The 19,486-nt window shown below is 36.8% G+C and overlaps 1 protein-coding gene across 2 annotated transcripts in view; it reads right to left on the reverse strand.

Annotated features, from left to right (window-relative positions):
- The window catches only part of ERBB4 (erb-b2 receptor tyrosine kinase 4), a 1,244,626-nt gene that overhangs the window by 1,181,585 nt on the left and 43,555 nt on the right, over positions 1-19,486 (reverse strand). The gene's annotated exons all lie outside the window — the stretch shown is intronic.

Below are 19,486 nucleotides of genomic sequence, written 5' to 3' on the forward strand. Positions count from 1 at the left end.
AAACAAGCAAACTGAAAATCCCACCAAGCCTTCTGAATGAATATGTTGAGGTCCGCAGAAATAAATCCATAGCTGGATCTTCTTAGGAAAAGGAATACTTCTTCAGCGAGTGAGAGAAAATGAGGAAGGGAATGAAAAAATGGAATGTAGTGTAACAATCAGTGATAACTTCCATTAATTTGGGTAGCATTTAAGAATTAGATTACTTAAAAATCCTTAATCTCTTTGAATTCTTACCAATATCCTGAGATAAATTTTATTAAAGATGAAAAAATGCAAAAGATTTATGTTTTGGGGAATCACACAGGCAAATAAACTTTAGAAGTTCAGTAATATATCTGTAGCTAGAGGGAAGTAAAGCTTTTAACTCAACTTCCTTGATGTTTTTTGAGAACTTAAAGACTTGATTAAGATCAGATAGTTAGAATCAGACAGGTACTGGAATGAACAATTACTACTATTCCCTTGTCTAATATTCATGCCACTATACTATTCTGCCTTACAATGAGAGAAGTAGGACAGGGTGAGTGGCCAGGGACTAATCATCCCATTGCTCTCTGTGAGTTTAAAACAAAAAGACAGGAACCCACAGAGTGACTACTTAACCCACACTACTCTCAGCGCAAAGGTTGTACCATCTGCTGAGTTTCTATCCCCATCTTCCTGTGAAATTAACTGGAACAGATGACTGACATGATGTTCTCAGTGCTCATAATTTTTACAGGAAGAAAATTAAAAAGGTAATTAAGAAATGAACATTCAGGATTTGTAAAGACTCTTGATTATATTTTAGAGGTAAATCTACATCAGATTAACCTTACAAATTTTTCTTATTAGAAATTTTGTTTTATATTGACGAAGATTCTTCTGAGTGTGTTTTCCTAATGCTAGGACTTTACTCTTACCCTAAGTTTTTTTAAAAGTTAGGAGTGCTAAAGACACGATACCATAAATTTATATACTTGTATCTAGAAAAGCAAGATATTAACCAAAATGCTTTCAGGTCCAATAGCCAATTTTCACATTTCTCCATAGAAAATTATCTATAGTTCAGGGACTAAATGTGGGCTTCCCAGGTAGTGGTAAAGAATCTGCCTCCAATGAAGGAGACATAAGAGACATGAGTTCAATCCCTGATCCAGGAAGATTCCCTGGAGAAGAAAATGGCAACCCACTCCAGTATTCTTGCCTGGAGAATCCCATGGACAGAGGAGTCTGCAGACTACAGTCCAGAGGGTCACAAACCGTTGGATACGACTGATGTGACTTAGCATGCACACACGCACACACAGAGAATAAATGCTTCCTCGCCTCTTTGTCTAAAGAAACTGTTCTAATTTGAAGCTGAAGCTCCAAAACTTTGGTCACCTGATGTGAAGAGCCAACTCACTGGAAAATATCCTTATGTTGGGAAAGATTGAAGGCAAAAGGAGATGGGGGCAGCAGAGGATGTGATGGTTGGATGGCATCACCAACTCAACGGGCATGAGTCTGAGCACTCAGGAAGACAGTGAAGGACAGGATGCCCAGCGTGCTGCAGTACATGGCATCGCAAAGAGTCAGACACAACTCAGTGACTGAACAACAACAACTCTCCTAATTTAGACTCTAGTTTAGAAAGACCTTCTCCTCTACCTGGAATCCTGCAGTACATGGCGTCACAAAGAGTCAGACACAACTCAGTGACTGAACAACAACAACTCTCCTAATTTAGACTCTAGTTTAGAAAGACCTTCTCCTCTACCTGGAATCCTGCAGTACATGGCGTCGCAAAGAGTCAGACACAACTTAGTGACTGAACAACAACAACTCTCCTAATTTAGACTCTAGTTTAGAAAGACCTTCTCCTCTACCTGGAATCCTGAAAAACTCTCCAGTCTCTTTCTATTTCTGCTATTAATTTCAAAAGCACAGAATCTAATCTTGCCATTTTGCTTCTTAAACATTTTAGTTGCTTCTAGAGTAGTAACGTGTCAATCCACACACTAACTATTTGTGTATTTTTCTGTATGTGTGCTATATTTCAATTTAAAAAAAAACTGAAACACAAAACTCAGTGTCCTAAATCTCAGTAGTGGCTTGTCACTTGAAATCTTCTGTAATACATTTGTTTCACTCAACTAAGGGTACAAGAGTAGAATCATCTTGAAATGTTAGCATGTTGTAAACTCAAAAGCTCGATTTGCTTGTGAATGTTAGGTACATTTTCTTCTTGCATGATCCTAGTTTCTAGTATTTTCTCTCATCTTTGTATGAGTTATATATCCATATGTATAACAGCCTATAAAAGATACACTATTCATTGTAGGATAAATATATGATTGTCAAAAAACATTGATGTTTTGAAGTTACAAAGCGTTTAATGAGGGGAATTTATTTTTTGTTACTGTTTTTATTATTTCTCAGCTTCTCATCTGTTCTTTCCTGAATTTTCAGGGAAGATCATTTTAATCGTATAGCACATATAATAAAAATTATTTGAATTAAAAAACCTTCAGTGTCTCCACCTAGAGGACAAAAGAAAATTGTGCTGGTATTGCTTCAACAGCTCTTCAAGATTTAAGCTGCTTTACCATTCCCATCACTCTGCCTATTTCTTACTCACACATTCTATTATATACACCTTATGCACTCTGGTCATACTAAACCATATCCTGTCTCTAAAACTCCACTTTAACTCTTTCCAGTTTCTGTTTCTTTCACCTGCTGCCTCTGCTGCCCAGAATGGTACGGTAGCCTCTAGCTTTCCCCATTCACAACTTCCAAAATGTAACTAAGCTGGACCAAGTAATCACAGGTGTTCCCTCTCTCTAGTCACAGTGACTATCCCAAAGATGAACATGTCACCTAAGCGCAGCCATTGAAAGTCATCCTTTGATATTTTTCTCCTGGAGCAAACAGGGATGCTATAAAGTTGATGTTTCATTAATGGAAAAGCCTGAGAGAAGGAAGATGAGCCAGAAAGTAGCAGAAACAGGAGATAGAGGACATTTGGATAGTGTCAGTCATTGAAGTTCTAAAAACTCTTCTATTTTGATAGCTCTTTCTTCAATTCTATCAGTTCCAAGATCATCTACTCTGTGAACCCCCCCTTGTCTGAGAGTTTCCATCTCCAATTACTTGCAGAGCTAAAGTGAGTCTCTGTCTGTTCTGCAGCACCATGCTTTGGTAGGATAAATAAAATATAACTAAAAGTGTTTGTCTGCATTCCTAACCAGAAATGTAAACTCTAGGAAGGCATAGATTCATATCAAAACTAATGTCTCCTTTGTGCTTAGCACACAAGAAACAATTGAATACCTATTGAATGAGTTATAAAAATGAAATACCCAGAAAAAGAATATAGGAACTGGATGGGAGAGGAGTAAGTAAAGACAACAGAGGGACTTCAAGTACTCCAATATGAATGTCAGAAATATCATGGTGCTATTTAAAAATAGATGTTACAAAAATATAAAATGGATTTTCTTTTAAAATCACACAATGTGCACTAACAGGCCAGTAATCATACTACTCAAGCAACACTGGCCCTTAAAAATGCACAGTTTAGTAGTGTGGAAACATAATGGAATGGTGGGAAAGCAGAATAAAAAAATGCTAATAAAATAAAGGAGGAGCAAAAATGAAAATAAGTCCTTAAGAACATTAAAGTAACTAAGTGGTAATCACTCAGTCGTAGCCCATCAGGATCCTCTGTCCATGAAATTCTCCTGCCAAGAATACTGGAGTGGGTTGTCTTTCCCTTCTTTAGAGGTCTTCCCAACCCAGGGATCGAACCCAGGTCTCCTTCATTGGCAGGCAGATTCTTTTCTGTCTGAGCCCAAATGTTAGTTGCTCAGTTGAGTCCGACTCTTTGCTACTCCTTGGACAGTAACCCACCAGACTCCTCTGTCCATGGAATTCTCCAGGCAAGAATACTGGAGTGGATAGCCATTCAGGAAAAATGGAGATAAATTTTAAGATTTTTATTAAAATTAAAATAGCCTTATGATCACCATGGATATTATACAGGTTACCCAACATATTATAAAATCAAGATTCCTTCAACAAGAGGCTCAACAGGTTTTCAATAAGATTCATTTCTGGTGTTTTACTTAGTTTTCAAGATAATCTGAATGATAAATAAGAACATTGAAATGACAACTTTGAAGAGTCAAAACCTGAATGACACATCTTGTCTCACAATTCAGGGACTGAATTTGCAGTCCCCATTGCCACCATGTAGAACTTGATTTACTGTACTGGACTAACGAGAAATGAAAACTGGGGGGTTTAAGACATGGATGAATTAACACCAAGTGAGAGTGGAATGACAAAGGTGAGCATTATGAAATATGTGTGGCATTTTGGATGGAGAAGGTAGGAGGAGAACTGAGTCTTCCTTGGGCAGACTGAAACACAAATATGATGAACTGCCAACACTCTGTGCCTATGAGAGTTTGGATCACAGTCACATTGTGAGCACTGATTTGGTTTCAGAAAAATAATACTGTTGCTTTAAAGTAATGTTAATCTAAAATTTTATTGGTTTTATTATTTTGTATTGATTCATTTTAGTTTCTAGTTTTACAGTTGAAAATAAGATGTAACATAATGAACTTACAATTAGCTTTTAAGTTATACTATATTAAAAATAACTTTAAAAACCATTAGAATTTAAAGCAGCAATCTAGAGGGGTGGGATGGGGTGGGAGGTGGGAGGGAGGTTCAAGAGGGAGGGAATATATGTGTACCTATGGCTGATTCATGTTGATGTATGGAAGAAACCAACACAATATTGTAAAGCAATTATCCTTCTATTAAAAATAAATACATTAAAAAATAATAATAAAACAGTACTAGAACAAGGCGACAATCCCCACTTTGGTTTCTCACAATTTTTTACTTTTAAAGTTTTCACTATTATTTATATTTACAAAATCTCATTATTTTTTTTAAACAGTATGGGACTGGAGGCAATTACTAAATTAGATGATCTCTTTATATGTCCTATAATTTTTGATTCTACAATGATAAAGTGTTGTGGCAGAAATACTTGGTTTGCTTTGAGGAGAGGAAAGCAAAAGTATCACAGCATTAAACATTCTGTTTAAGGCTATAATTCAGTCATATAAAGCATGTCCTAATTATATATTGTCATATTTCTATACAACACATATCTTCTTTCACTCTTGTTTGCCTTAAATTTATAACAAACAAAAAAATAACTTCCATGTTTTATCTCAAGGAAAAAGACTTTATAATCCCTATCAGAATCTATAATTAACTTTAGCAAACGTTTTTTCCTACAGAAAGAAAATTTAAAATGCAGAAGTGAGGCGATAAAAACTAATGTTTTAAATGGAGTCAGTGTGTAAAGTGCCGAAACACTTTAGAGAAGAAAAAATTAATATTTACTACATTTCCACTGGCTTAGGCATTTATTTCCTTTTATTCAACAAAGGTAGAGACTTCCCTGCTGGTCCAATAGTTAAGACTTCGTCTTCCAACACAGGGAGTGTAAATTCAATCCCTGGTTGGGGAGCTAAGATCCCACATGCCTTGTGGACAAAAAAAGCAAAGCATAAAACAGAAACAATATGGCAACAAATTCAATAAAGACTTTAAAAAAACGGTAGCATTCTCAAAATAAAAACAAATGAACAAAGGTATATTGAGAATCTATATGTAGGAGAAACATTCCAAAAGCTGAGAATGCAACCTTGAATATAATCCATACTACACGGCATCAAAGAGATTAGAGTTTAGAAAAGGAGCTAGAGAAACAACACAGGTCAATTACCATGGCAGCATAGGAGACAGGCATCAAAAAAGTACAATCCAAAATAGCAAGCCCTGAGCTTAGCCTACAATATCTCTATCTCCAAGATCCCACGTGATGTAGTTACTGTAATTCCAGTTTCACTAATGAGGAAACTATATGCATGATACAAAAAATAATTTGTTTCAAAGCATGACTTTGTTCCAACTTACTTTCTAGCTTCCTAAAAAGTAAGTAACCCTTCCTTGGGTTTTCTAAGTGTGTCTCTTAGTGATGACTTTATTAATCGCACTGCTCCCTTTATACTCTCTTGGTCAAGCTCATCAGAAAAGTAACAACACAAGACCTGCACTCGTCAAGTTGCTCACTTCCACATCAATCTTCCGAAATGTGGCTCCAACTCTACCGTTTCACCTGCAATGCTCTCAGTTCACTGATGACCTCCAACCTGCCAAATCCTATGGTTAATTTCTAATTGTAATTCTCTTCGACATCTCTGTTATTTGACACTTTGAAATTTTCTGTTTCTCATGAAACTCTCTCCTCTCTTGGCTTGTAAGATACTACTCTGCCTTGCTTTTCCTTCTACTTGTTTTCACTTCTTACTCAGCCTCCTTCCTGGGATTTTTTTTTTTTTTTTTTGCCTCGATGTTAAAAGCCATCCAAATAGGACACCTCGAATGTGTCTTTCTACCTTCTCACTCCTTACTACTGAAATAATCCCTAAAGGTTGTTAATTCCTATTTCACATTGTCATTTGTGAGTTCACGTCTTTATTCTCTCCCACTTGAAAAACAACAGTAGCCTTTTAATTATACTCATCTCTCCAGCTTTGACATCTACAGTCCATCATCCACTTTGTTGTCCAAGTGATTTTCTAAATCACAAATCTGGTCTGGCCACTTCTTTACTCATGCTCAGGAACAGTTTATGGTTTACAGAAATAAGTTATAGACAGTAAATTTCAAAGCATCCTATCAAACTCACAATCAGAATTTGGTTTATAAGGACAGAACTTTGTCAACTAAAGTTGACTTTAGTTAACTTGGACAAACAAGAATTTATTGGAATTTTACAAGGTAACTCACTGAATCAATGGTAATTTTGGAGAACCAAGCTCTAACAAGAACCAGAGAAGGTACATCCCAGATAAATTCCTACCACAGTGATACTCTGCTTATAATTCCCCCATGGTCACAGTGGCCACTGGACACTAACTTGTGAACATTCCTTACCTCATTCTGAACTCTCGAAATGATTGCAAATATCTTGAAAATTTCTACTGAACCTTCCATTTGTGTCAGTAGTATCAGACTGGTCATACAGAGGTCAAGGACAGAAAGGAAATAAATCCCCACTTTGGAAATAAACCATAATGGATGGCCAGATATTATCATCCATCTTTCTTCGGATGATCCCCAAGGAAAAACTGAGTTTATACGCTAGGCAACTGATGAATGTCAACTCACACCCCATATGGTTCAATCAAATTAAGTTCTCTAAAGCTAAAGAAAAAAGGCATTAGCAAGTTTAAAGGAATCATTATTAGGTATAATGGGCAGAATAAATAGAATAGGAAGCAGTGATCTTTCTCCCTTCTATCCCAAAAGTGTATCTGATACTCATGATTAAAGGTATTTTTCTGAGAGTAGATGCAGCTAGTGATGTACATCATATTAACAACCCAACATGACTTGCCTTTCTCTGGGAGCTCACTTTCAGTTGTTTTCCTGCCCTCATACAAGAAATGAGGTTGAACTAAGGCTCAATACATGACTAAATCAGCTGGATACTCACCAAAACAACCCCAATGACCAAGACTCAAACTTCTTCTAGTTCTCCCATATATTTCCCTCCCCTGAATTCTCAGCCATAAAGTAAGATTAACAGAAAACAGAATACATTTCCTCAAGTCTACTAAGTCAGATGTAAGACAGAAGATGTTTATTCCTCTTTGGCTCATCAATTTTATCTCACAGGTTAGACTTACCAATATCAGAAATCAAAATATTTATCTTGCCAGGTCATGACAGACAATAAAAATCAACTCTTATTGTACAGTTAAATAAAAACATAATTATTATCTAAACTTCAAATACCAGTATAGCTAGGACTCTTTCAGAATAAAGGAAAAACATTATTAAATACAGTAATAAATCTACATAGTTCTTATCTGTTGTATATATTTTTAAAGATTATCTTTCTGAAGTCAGCTAATCATAAACAGCTTGGCTCTATAACTAAATCAGAAGGATTGACTGGTCATGAGCAAAAGAAAAGTTGTAAATCTCTGCACTGTTTTAGTCCTAAAACATGTAAGGTTTGTAAATCAGTTTATTTCCAGATGTATCTAGAACCTGTTCTATATGAACAGAAAATCTATTATGTATATTTTTTTTAAAAAAGTAGTAATTTTTATTCCTAGTTCATTTTATTTTATTAATATTTAACATTACAGAATCAAAGTTGGGACAGCACAGAGGTCAGGCCTTTATAACTCAAGATCCGCAACATTTTAAAAGTAATAGGTTCTCCTTCTTACAGATATAGTAACATGTTGCTTAATATGTATTTTTCTCCTTGACACCAAAAAACAGCAATTTATTTCAGAGGTTCAAGATGGAACTTATGGCTTTAAAAAGGGTGAACTTGGAAAAACATTAGGTCTGGAACAGGACTGTCTTAGAAGATACTACATAATTTCACTGGAACTTTAAAATTTCTCTAAAGCAATTTCAAATATATGGAAAAGCAGATTACTGCCTTTCGTTGATTAACCATCTAGAATTTTCTTTTGAAATTATAGTTTAGAAAACTATTTTGATTCCTAGTATGTAGGATCTATCATTTTTGGAAAACTCATCCTTCAGTTTCTATGATATCTTCTAATTTACAAACTTAGATGCAATGTTTCATTTCTTTTGTTACCCTAGCAATATGAACATTCAAAACTATTGACATTCCAAAGAACACATTAAATCTGGATTGTATAAATTTCCTGACCCTGGTCTTCATTTCACAGCATTCCTGAATACTCTCACTGTCATAAGAACAAACAGTCTTTGTTGCACATAAATGTTGCATACAAAGACATTTTCAAACAAATTCTTGAAGTGCCACTTTCAAAAAAATAACAATTTTTTGGCATGCTCTTATAAGCAGAGACAAAATAGACCTATTGGAGATTCAGTACCAAGAAGCAAAAATAATGTAAAGCTTATTAAAACAAATATGAAGCGCTGCAAAAAATAAAATAAGGGAAAATAATAAATTGGTTAGGAGGTTGAAAGCAACGCACCTATACAAGATTATATGCATCTTCACTGAAATGTGGCTAGCTAAACAAGAGCACTGTTTTAGATTTTACACAATGGATTTATAAACTATAAACACTGAACTATAACAGTGTTTGATGACAATCAAAAGATACATCTATTTGAATGTCTAAAGATCTATTATAACACTAATTATAGTGTGGTCACTAAATTAAGTTGAAATTTAAAATAACACTTTAAAACTCTGTAAGAAATATAAATCCACGTACCATAATAGCAATTGCTCTGTCAGAAAGAAAGAAAATTCACTGCCTAATTTTAATATTAGAATTGATTTTATAAGCGCATGTGTTTTAAATGTAACTGAAAATAGTATTGCTATGCTTTACAGTGAAAAAAATGCTAAATTGTAGATAAAATGAAAAATGTACCCTAAAGTAACTAACATACATTTAAAATGACCATATGATCAGACATATTGGGTTAGACAAAAAGTTCACTCTGGTTTTTCTGTAAGCTATCATGGGAAAACTCAAATGAACTTCTTGGCCAACCCAATATTATATTGCTCCATCTGTGAAGCTCAGCTATAAGGTAAGGTATCAGATCTAGAGAAAGAAATCCTATATTTCAGGCTTACTACTCATTACTTTAAGAATTTTAAATAAGCCATTTAATTTTCTTGGTTTTCATCAGCCATTTACTAAAACAGAATAATTGTTTCTTAGAATGAAGGAATACAGAAAACACTTTATAGATTGCACAACACAGAATAAATATTAGGAAAAATACAATTATTATAGTATAAGGCAAATAAGGTTAGTTTTATTTCATAGAGTTATTATAACAGATAACACAAAAAACCTAGTCCAATTACAATTATTGAATATTTTTAATGTTAAGAAGCCTGCTAGAATGTTTTCTATTTTAATTTCAATATTAAATATTTTTTAGCAGATGTGCTCAGTCATTCAGTCATGTTCGACTCTGCAACCACATGGACTAAAGCCTGCCAGGCTCCTCTGTTCATGGGCTTTCCCAGGCAAGAAGACTGGACTGAGTTGCCATTTCCTTCTCCAGGGAATCTTCCTGTCCCAGTGATGGAACCTGAGTGTCCCATGCCTTTACCACTGAGGCAATTATTTACCACTGAGTCACTGGTAAAACCCTTTTTAACAGATATATGGTGTTAACATACTCTGGTTATTTGATTCAATTTTTTTGAAATTTAGGTCTACCTACACTTTTAAAAATAAGCAAAAGTAATTATTTCAATAAGTCAACAACAGGGTTTCCCTGGTGGTACAGTGGTAAAAAATCTGCTTACCATGCACGGGACAAGGGTCTGATCTCTGGTCTGGGAAGATCTCACATGCTATGGAGTAACTAAAGCCTGCCTGCCACAACTACTGAGCGCATGCCCTAGAGCCCAGGACCCACAATTTCTGAACCCATCTGATGTAACTACTGACTCCTGTGTGCCTAAATCCCATGCTCCTCAATAAGAGAAGCCATCATAATGAGAAATCAGTGTACCATAATGAAGAGCAGCCCCTGCTCACCACAACTAGAGAAAGCCCACATAGCAATGAAAATTCAGTGCAACCAAAAATAAATAAATATGGACTCTATGGGAGAGGGCGAGGGTGGGATGATATGGGAGAATGGCATGGAAGCATGTAAATTATCACATGTGAAACAAATCACCAGTCCAGGTTCGATGCATGATACAGGGTGCTCAGGGCTGGTACACTGGGATGACCCAGAGGGATGGGATGGGGAGGGAGGTGGGAGGAGGGTTCTGGAAGGGGAACACATGTACACCCATGATGGATTCAAGTCAATGTATGGCAAAACCAATACAATATTGTCAAGTTAAAAAGTAGATAAATAAACTAATTTAAAGTAAAAATAAATAAATAAATAATTTGAGAAAATAAATAAGTCAACAACAAACGAACCACAGTTTATACATAAAATGACTACTTCCTTATGGGAAGCTGTTTTTATGAGTCCATCTAATGTATACACACACACTCTGTTTTTCATAGTGCCTTTCACCAATGAAAGCATCTTATGATACATACTCAAATTTTACTTATTAACAATTGATGCAAAGAAATAGACAAGCATAAAAGTAATACATTATTTGGAGATAATGTCCATTTTTCAAGTATTTTTATTAAAAATATACCCAAGACTTCTAAAAATATTAATTATTATGACATGGTACAGCTCAGACGGTAAAGAGTCTTCCTACAATGCAGTAGACCCGGGTTCAATCCCTGGGTCAGGAAGATCCCCTGGAAAAGGAAATGGCAACCCACTCCAGTGGAAAAATCCCACAGAAGAGGAGCCTGGTGGGCTACACCCCATGGGGTTGCAAAGAGTTGGACACAACTGAGCGACTAACACACAAACTTTGCTAGCATTGTATGAGTCTTAATAAATTCACATATATATTGTTATTTCACTTCAATAAAACAGCCTCTATATCAATCATATTTAGGGTACTTAGCAAGTACCTTCCAGATACATAGTTCAAAATTTTACTAGCATTTTTAAAATTTATGTTATTTGAAGTCAGTCAAGGATTAGTATTAGAATTTACTGAAATCTAATCAATATAATTCTGTCATAATACTACCAAATTTTGTACTGATACTCATTAAATTAAAATTCTTTTCTGTAACTCTGTGGTGGTGGTGGTTTAGTCGCTAAGTCATGTCTGACTCTTACTCATAAACTGTAGCCTACCAGGCTCCTCTATCCATGGGATTTTCCAGGCAAGAATTCTGAAATAGGCTGCCATTTCCTTCTACAGGGGATCTTCCTGAATCAGCGACCAAACCTGCATCTCTTGTTTGGGAGGCTGATTCTTTACTGACTGAACTACCACGGACCCTGCTTATTTAACTTCCATGCAGAGTACATCATGAGAAATGCTGGGCTGGAAGAAACACGATCTGGAATCAAGACTGCCGGGAGAAATATCAATAACCTCAAATATGCAGATGACACCACCCTTATGGCAGAAAGTGAAGAAGAACTAAAGAGCCTCTTGATGAAAGTGAAAGAGGAGAGTGAAAAAGTTGGCTTAAAGTTCAACATTCAGAAAACTAAGATCATGGCATCTGGTCCCATCATTTCATGGGGAAACAGTGGAAACAGTGTCAGACTTTATTTTGGCGGGCTCCAAAATCACTGCTGATGGTGATTGCAGCCATGAAATTAAAAGACGCTTACTCCTTGGAAGGAAGGTTATGGCCAACCTAGATAGCATATTTAAAAGCAGAGACATTACTTTGCCAACAAAAGCCTGTCTAGTCAAGGCTATGGTTTTTCCAGTGTCATGTATGGATGTGAGAGTTGGATGGTGAAGAAAGCTGAGCGCCCCAGAATTGATGCCTTTGAACTGTGGTGTTGGAGAAGACTCTTGAGAGTCCCTTGGACTGCAAGGAGATCCAATCAATCCATCCTAAAGGAGATCAATCCTGGGTGTTCATTGGAAGGACTGATGTTGAAGCTGAAACTCCAATACTTTGGCCACCTCATGTGAAGAGTTGACTCATTAGAAAAGACCCTAATGCTGGGTAGGATTGGGGGCAGGAAGAGAAGGGGATGACAGAGGATGAGATGGTTGGATGGCATCACTGACTCGATGGACAAGGGTTTGGGTAGACTCTGGGAGTTAGTGATGGACAGAGAGGCCTGGCGTGCTGCAATTCACAGGGTCGCAAAGAGTCAGACACGACTGAGTGACTGAACTGAACTGAACTGAACTACCATGGAAGACCTTGTAACTCTGTGACCTTTAGTTTCTTTATGTATGACCTTCAGTACAAAATGGGATTTTAGATGGTAATCTTAGCATTTTGTTAATTATCCTCTTCAGTCTAAATAAATCCATTTATTTTTTTACTTTTCAAGTAAAGCAGAAATTAGTAACAAAACAATAAATCAAAGGAATTAGTTTTATTGTTAGAACATTAAGAGAAACACAAGGAAAAATCATATTAAGAATATATACATTATAAAAAACAATGGCCAATAGAATTAATAAATATGTATTAGATAAAAATATTATTCACACATGACAGATTGATAACAAAGGTAATCTTTCTTCAGGTTTAACCAAGGTAAGAACAGATTATCTCAATAAGGAAAAGAATCAACAAGTTCATGAAAAAAGGCTATTCTAAGTATGTAAGTATGTTCTCCACCTACTCTTCATACTCAAAAAGAGGTAACTTTGAAATGGACATACATAAAGACTCCACAGATCCCTAATATTATTGGATACATCTCAAGAAAACAAAAATGCAACAGTGTAGTAAAATAATTGAATATATTTTTCTTCTTACCACAAAAATAAAAATGACCTCAGTTAAAATAATTCCTAGAGATTAGTGACCAACTGAGGTTAATGGCCTGAAGCTATACTTTAGGCAATTAACTCCACCCAGCCATTCATTAAGCCTCAGGAAATACCCAGGTCTACAATTGTTACTGCTTAATTATAACCCAAATGGAACCATGAGAGATAAGAACAGCAATGTGATTGGATAATGTAGAAAAATTAAGTTCTCCATGAATGCCTTGTACATATTAATTAAAATTGCATCACCCTTAAAAAAATCCATATGCCTATATTTCTTTTCCATTTTCAGTTCATAATAGCAATAATGACTTTGATGCTGGGCATTTTCTGGAAATTAATAGCCAGTGGATGTTAATGGTCCTTGGCTGTACCTTGGGCCATCTACTCATCCACTTCTCGTTAATCATTAATCCCTATGAAATGCCCAGCTATTGCTTAATTAACTTTATAATGTAGTTAATGCAGATATGACATGATAGAAAGATTTTTATTTTTAAGCTTCCGAAAAACAACTTTATACTCAAAATAGCCTTGCAAAAATCCAATTTCAGATTTCTGGAACATACATGAAAAGTAAGAATTGAGAGGTGATGTCAGCAAGATGGAGAGCTTGTTGTTCAGTTGCTAAGTCATGTCTGATTCTTTGAGACCTCATGGACTGCAGCACATGAGTCTTCTCTGTCCTCCACTATTTCCTGGAGTTTGCTCAAATTCATGTACATTGAGTTGGTGACGCTATCTAACCATAACATCCTTTGCCGCCCTCTTCTCCTTCAATCTTTCCCAGCATCAGTATCTTTACCAATGAGTCAGCATTTTGCATCATGTGGCCAAAGTACTGGAGCTTCAGCTTCAGCAACAGTCCTTCCAATGAATATTCAGGGTTGATTTCCTTTAGGATTGACTGGTCCGATTTCCCTGCAGTCCAAGAATACTGGATAGGGTTCCCATTTCCTTCTCCTGCGGACCACATTTTGTCAGGTCACTTTATTATGACTTGTCCGTCTTGAGTGGCCCTGCATGGCATTGCTCATAGCTTCATTGGGTTACACAAATCCCTTCAATATGACATGGATGTAATCCATGAATGGGGATGGAGGGCTAGGAAATCCCAATACTCATCTCTCAAAGAAAAATCCCCCAAGCAATAAATAAACAATCACAACTAGAGAAAATAGTTCAGGGAAAGCTCTGGACTACAACAAGGCAACATCAAAAAACCCTATTTGGCTCAAAAGGCAAGGATGGGATCAGAGAAAAACATAGGAAGCCTATTACCTGTGTCACCCAGTACAGAGAAGTTTGGAGCCAGAAAGGATAGTCTCAGAAGAAATTTCACTCCATGGGGCAAGGAGAGCAGGAGAACCCATCAAGACTCACAACTGTCGACTTTTGCAGCCTTTGCTCCAGAGGTCTCCCACAGGCTTCACCAATGCTGATTACACTGACAGACCTGCCTAAAGTCGCCACAGCACCTACTCTCTGTCACTGGAGCTGCTGCCAGAGTGGGACCTGCCCTCAGAAGCCCCAGTCCCTTTTGTGTCCTTCTATCAGCACCTAACCACATACAGGAAGGGGACCAGAGCTGACACCGCTCTCGATCCCACACCATCAGGGCTCTGACCTGTCATGGCGGGGAAGTCCTGCTAATGCTCTAAGCCCAGCTCTGCTGTGAACAATGATATGCCAACAAACTGGATAACCTAGAAGAAATGGATACATTCCTAGAAACACACAGCCTTTATTCACCTTCTACAATATTCAGGGAGGACTGGACAAAGGCACGGAGAAGGCAATGGCAACCCACTCCAGTACTCTTGACTGGAAAATCCCATGGATGGAGGAGCCTGGTAGGCTGAAGTCCATGCGGTCGCGAAGAGTCAGACATGACTGAGCAACTCCATTTTCACTTTTCACTTTCATGCACTGGAGAAGGAAATGGCAACCCACTCCAGTGTTCTTGCCTGGAGAATACCAGGGACGGAGGAGCCTGGTAGGCTGCCGTCTATGGGGTCGCACAGAGTCGGGCACGACTAAAGCGACTTAGCAGCAGCAGCAGCAGCAGACAAAGGCAAAGCAAGGCAGAAGTGCTGGAGTCCAAAGGCACAGGCACCCCAGGCATCTCCATCAGCCTCAGGAGCCTAAATTGGCAGCACTGCTGGACTGCCCTTGTGGTAGGGAGTTTGTAGCTGTGGTTTCCTGAGCTCCTCCAGATACACACATTGTAGGTCACCCAAACAGAGCAGATGCAGAGGGGACACCAGCCCATGCAGGGCATCAGGTGCATCAGGGAAGGGAGGCAGAAGAGCTTGCATCTGGGGGCAAAGCTTCTGGCATGCACCTATGTCACCCCCCTAAAAAATAATGACTGGATCACGAAGAAGTAGACAATCTGGACAGAATAATAATGAGTAAGGAGACTGAATCAGGAATCAAAAATCTCCTACCACAGAAAGGTTCAGAAGCAGATGTTTTTACTGGTGAATGCCACCAAATATTTAAAGAAGAATGAATACCGACACTTCTCAAACTCTTCCAAAAAAATGAATAGAAACTCAGTTTAGGAGGACAACATCACCCTGATAGCAAAGCCAGGGGACACCATAAGAAAATTGCAGACCAATATCTCTGAAGAATATTGATTTAAAATATTATCAACCAAATATGAGCAAACTGAACTCAACACTACATTAAAAGACTCATCCATCATAATCAAGTGAGATTTACCCCTGGGATGAAGGATCATTCTACATATGCAAATCGATAAATTTGATATGCCACATTCATAGAATTAAAGAAAAAAATCACTGGAATATCTCAACAGATGCAGAAAAAGAATTTTACAAATCACGTTTTCCATAATTTAAAAACCTCTAAACCTGGCTTTAAAGGAAAATGTTTCAATACAATAAATGGAATATATGACAGATGCAAAGCTAATATCACATTCAATAGTGAAAGGCTGAAAACTTTTCCTTTGAAATCGGGAACAAGACAAGGGTGTCTACTCTGACAACTGTCACTCAAGGTAGTACTGGAAGCCTCAGCAAGAGAGAGAAATCAGACAAAAAAAGTGATAAAAGGTATCCAAATTGGGACAAAAGAAGTAAAATTTTCATTATTTACAAATGATATGTAATATCTAGAAAATCCAAACGACTTCAAAAAAACTGTTAGAACTAATAAAAAAGTTGTAAGATATAAAATCAACATACAAAAATAATGTTTGTTTCTATACACTAGTAACAAACTATCTGAAAGAGAAATTAAGAAAGCAATCCCTTTTGCAGTAGCATATAAAATAATTCTTAGGAATAAATTTAACCGAGAAGGTTTAAGACCTGTACACTGAAAACTAAGGCACTGATTGAGAGACTGAAGAAAACACAAAGAGATGGAAAGATGTGTCATGTTCTTGGACTGGAAGAATTAATACTGTGAAAATGTCCATACTACCTAAAGTGATCTACAGATTCAGTGTTCAGTTCAGTTCATTTCAGTTGCTCAGTCATGTCCGACTCTTTGCAACCCCATCAACCGCAGCACGCCAGGCCTTCCTCACCATCACCAACTCCCAGCGTCCATCCAAACCCATGTCCATTGTGTCAGTGGTGCCATCAAACAGATTCAATGTAATCCCAATCAAACATCCATCCAACAGATTCAATGTAATCCCAATCAAATATCTAACAGTGGAACAGAACAGAGGACCTAGACATAAACTCCTGTATATAAGGTCAGTTAATTTTTGACAAGGGTGCCAAGTACACGCAATGGGAAAAGGACAGTCTCTTCAGTAAATGGTGCTAGGAAAACTGGACATCCACATGCAAAAGAATAAAACTGAAACTCTGTGTTACACAACTCACAAAAATTAACTCAAAATGGATTAAGAACTTAAATATAAAACACATAGGGAAAATAAATACAAAAAACATAGGGGAAAAGTCCAAAAAATTGGTATTGGAAGTGAGACTCCTTAAACTACATAAATTCTGCACAGTAAAGGAAACAATGGATAAATTGAAAAGACAATCCACTGAATGGGAGAAAATATTCACAACCATATATCTACTAAGGGGTTAATATCTGAAATATATAAATAATTCATACAACTCACAAGCAAAAAAGTGAATAATTCAATTGAAAAATGGGCAAAGGAACCAAACAGACATGCTTCCAAAGAAGACATAAAAATGCCAACAGGTATACAAAAAAGTGCTCAACACCACTAATCAACAGGGAAATGCAAATCAAAACACAATGAAATCTCACTTCCCACCTGTTAGGATGGCTGTCATCAAAAAGACAAGAGATGACAAATGCAGGTGACACTGTGAAAAAAGGGCAGCTTTATAAATTGTTGAGGTGAAAATGTAAAATGTTACAGCCATTAAAGAAAACAGTAAGGCAGTTCCTCAAAAAAATTTAAAACTGAACTAATATTATCCAGCAAGATCACTCCTGAGTATATATCCAAAGGAATTGAAATCAGTATCTCAAAGAGACATGTGCAAGCCGATGTCCACTACAGCATCTTTTACAGTAGCCAAGATATGAAAACAACCTAAATGTTGTTCAATGGGTGAAGAGATAGGGAAAATTTACACACACACAGACTCACACACACACACACACAAATATACACCCAATGGGAAATTATTCACCCATAAAAAAAAGAAAATCTTTCCATTCACAACAGCATAGGAAACGTGGAAGGCGTTATGCTAAGTGAAATTAGCCAGATGCTGCTGCTGCTGCTGCTGCTAAGTCGCTTCAGTCGTGTCCGACTCTGTGCGACCTCATAGACGGCAGCCCATCAGGCTCCGCCGTCCCTGGGATTCTCCAGGCAAGAATACTGGAGTGGGTTGCCATTTCCTTCTCCAGTGCATGAAAGGGAAAAGTGAAAGTGAAGTCGCTCAGTCGTGTCCGACTCTTAGTGACCCCATGGACTGTAGCCTACCAGGCTCCTCCATCCATGGGATTTTCCAGGCAAGAGTACTGGAGTGGGGTGCCATTGCCTTCTCCGATTAGCCAGATAAAGAAAGACAAATATTGTATTGTATCACTTATATATGGAATCAGAATGGAAAAAAAAAAAAGAATTATAGTTGACAAGGGTTTGGTACTTGGGGAAATAGGGTGTTATCAGTCAAAGGGTACAAAATTTCAGGTGTCATAAAAGTAAGTTCTAAGGATCTAACGTTCAGCATAGTGACTACAGTCAGTACTGCATGCTTGAAATTTACCGAGAATAGATCTTAAGCACTGTCACCACACACACACACACGCTGTCTGCATTAGCTATGTGGGGTATGGATGTGCTAATTAACTTGATTTCTGTAATCATTATACAATGTATATGTATATCAAATAACCACACTGTATAATTTAAATATATACAATTATATATTTATATATATTTGTCAATTATTCCTCGATAAACTTAAAAATATTATTAAGAAAGACAAATCTCCTTCTGGTCATGAGACTAGAAAAAAGGTATAGTTTAATAAAGCTAATTTTTAATAAAGGATGGTATTCATATTAAACGTGAAATCATTATGATAAAATGATCATATTGTTGGAGTAGGAAATGGCAACCCCTCCAGTATTCTTGCTTAGAAAGTCTCCTGGACAGAGAAATCAGGAGGCTACAGTCCATGAGGTTTCAAAGAGTTAGACATGACTGAATGACTAAGCATGTCTACATAATCATATTTCTCAATATGATTTACCTACTCTACTTTTTCAAAATTTTAATATGTAATAGAAAAAATCTTGCTAAAATGCAGTTCTATTTGCAGCTTTCATAGATTATAAAAATATGATTTTTTTTCCATTTTATATACATGTGGAGAGAATATTAAGAATGACAGCTTTAAAAGCTTTGATCGGAGAGAACACAGAAATCACTTTGTCAGTGCCTCTTTCACAGATAAGGAAAAAAGAAATTCCGAGAAGTAACGTACTAGCTTGAGTCATGTTGCCTCTGTAGAACAAAAGGGATGAAGTTTTCTTTCTGTCTCCTCTCTCACAACTTAGAGCCCTATAACCTCCTGTGACACT

This window comes from Giraffa tippelskirchi, chromosome 3 (genome assembly GCF_054371585.1).
Source record: "Giraffa tippelskirchi isolate mGirTip1 chromosome 3, T2T-mGirTip1v1.2.pri, whole genome shotgun sequence".
Classification (NCBI taxonomy): Eukaryota; Metazoa; Chordata; class Mammalia; order Artiodactyla; family Giraffidae; genus Giraffa; species Giraffa tippelskirchi.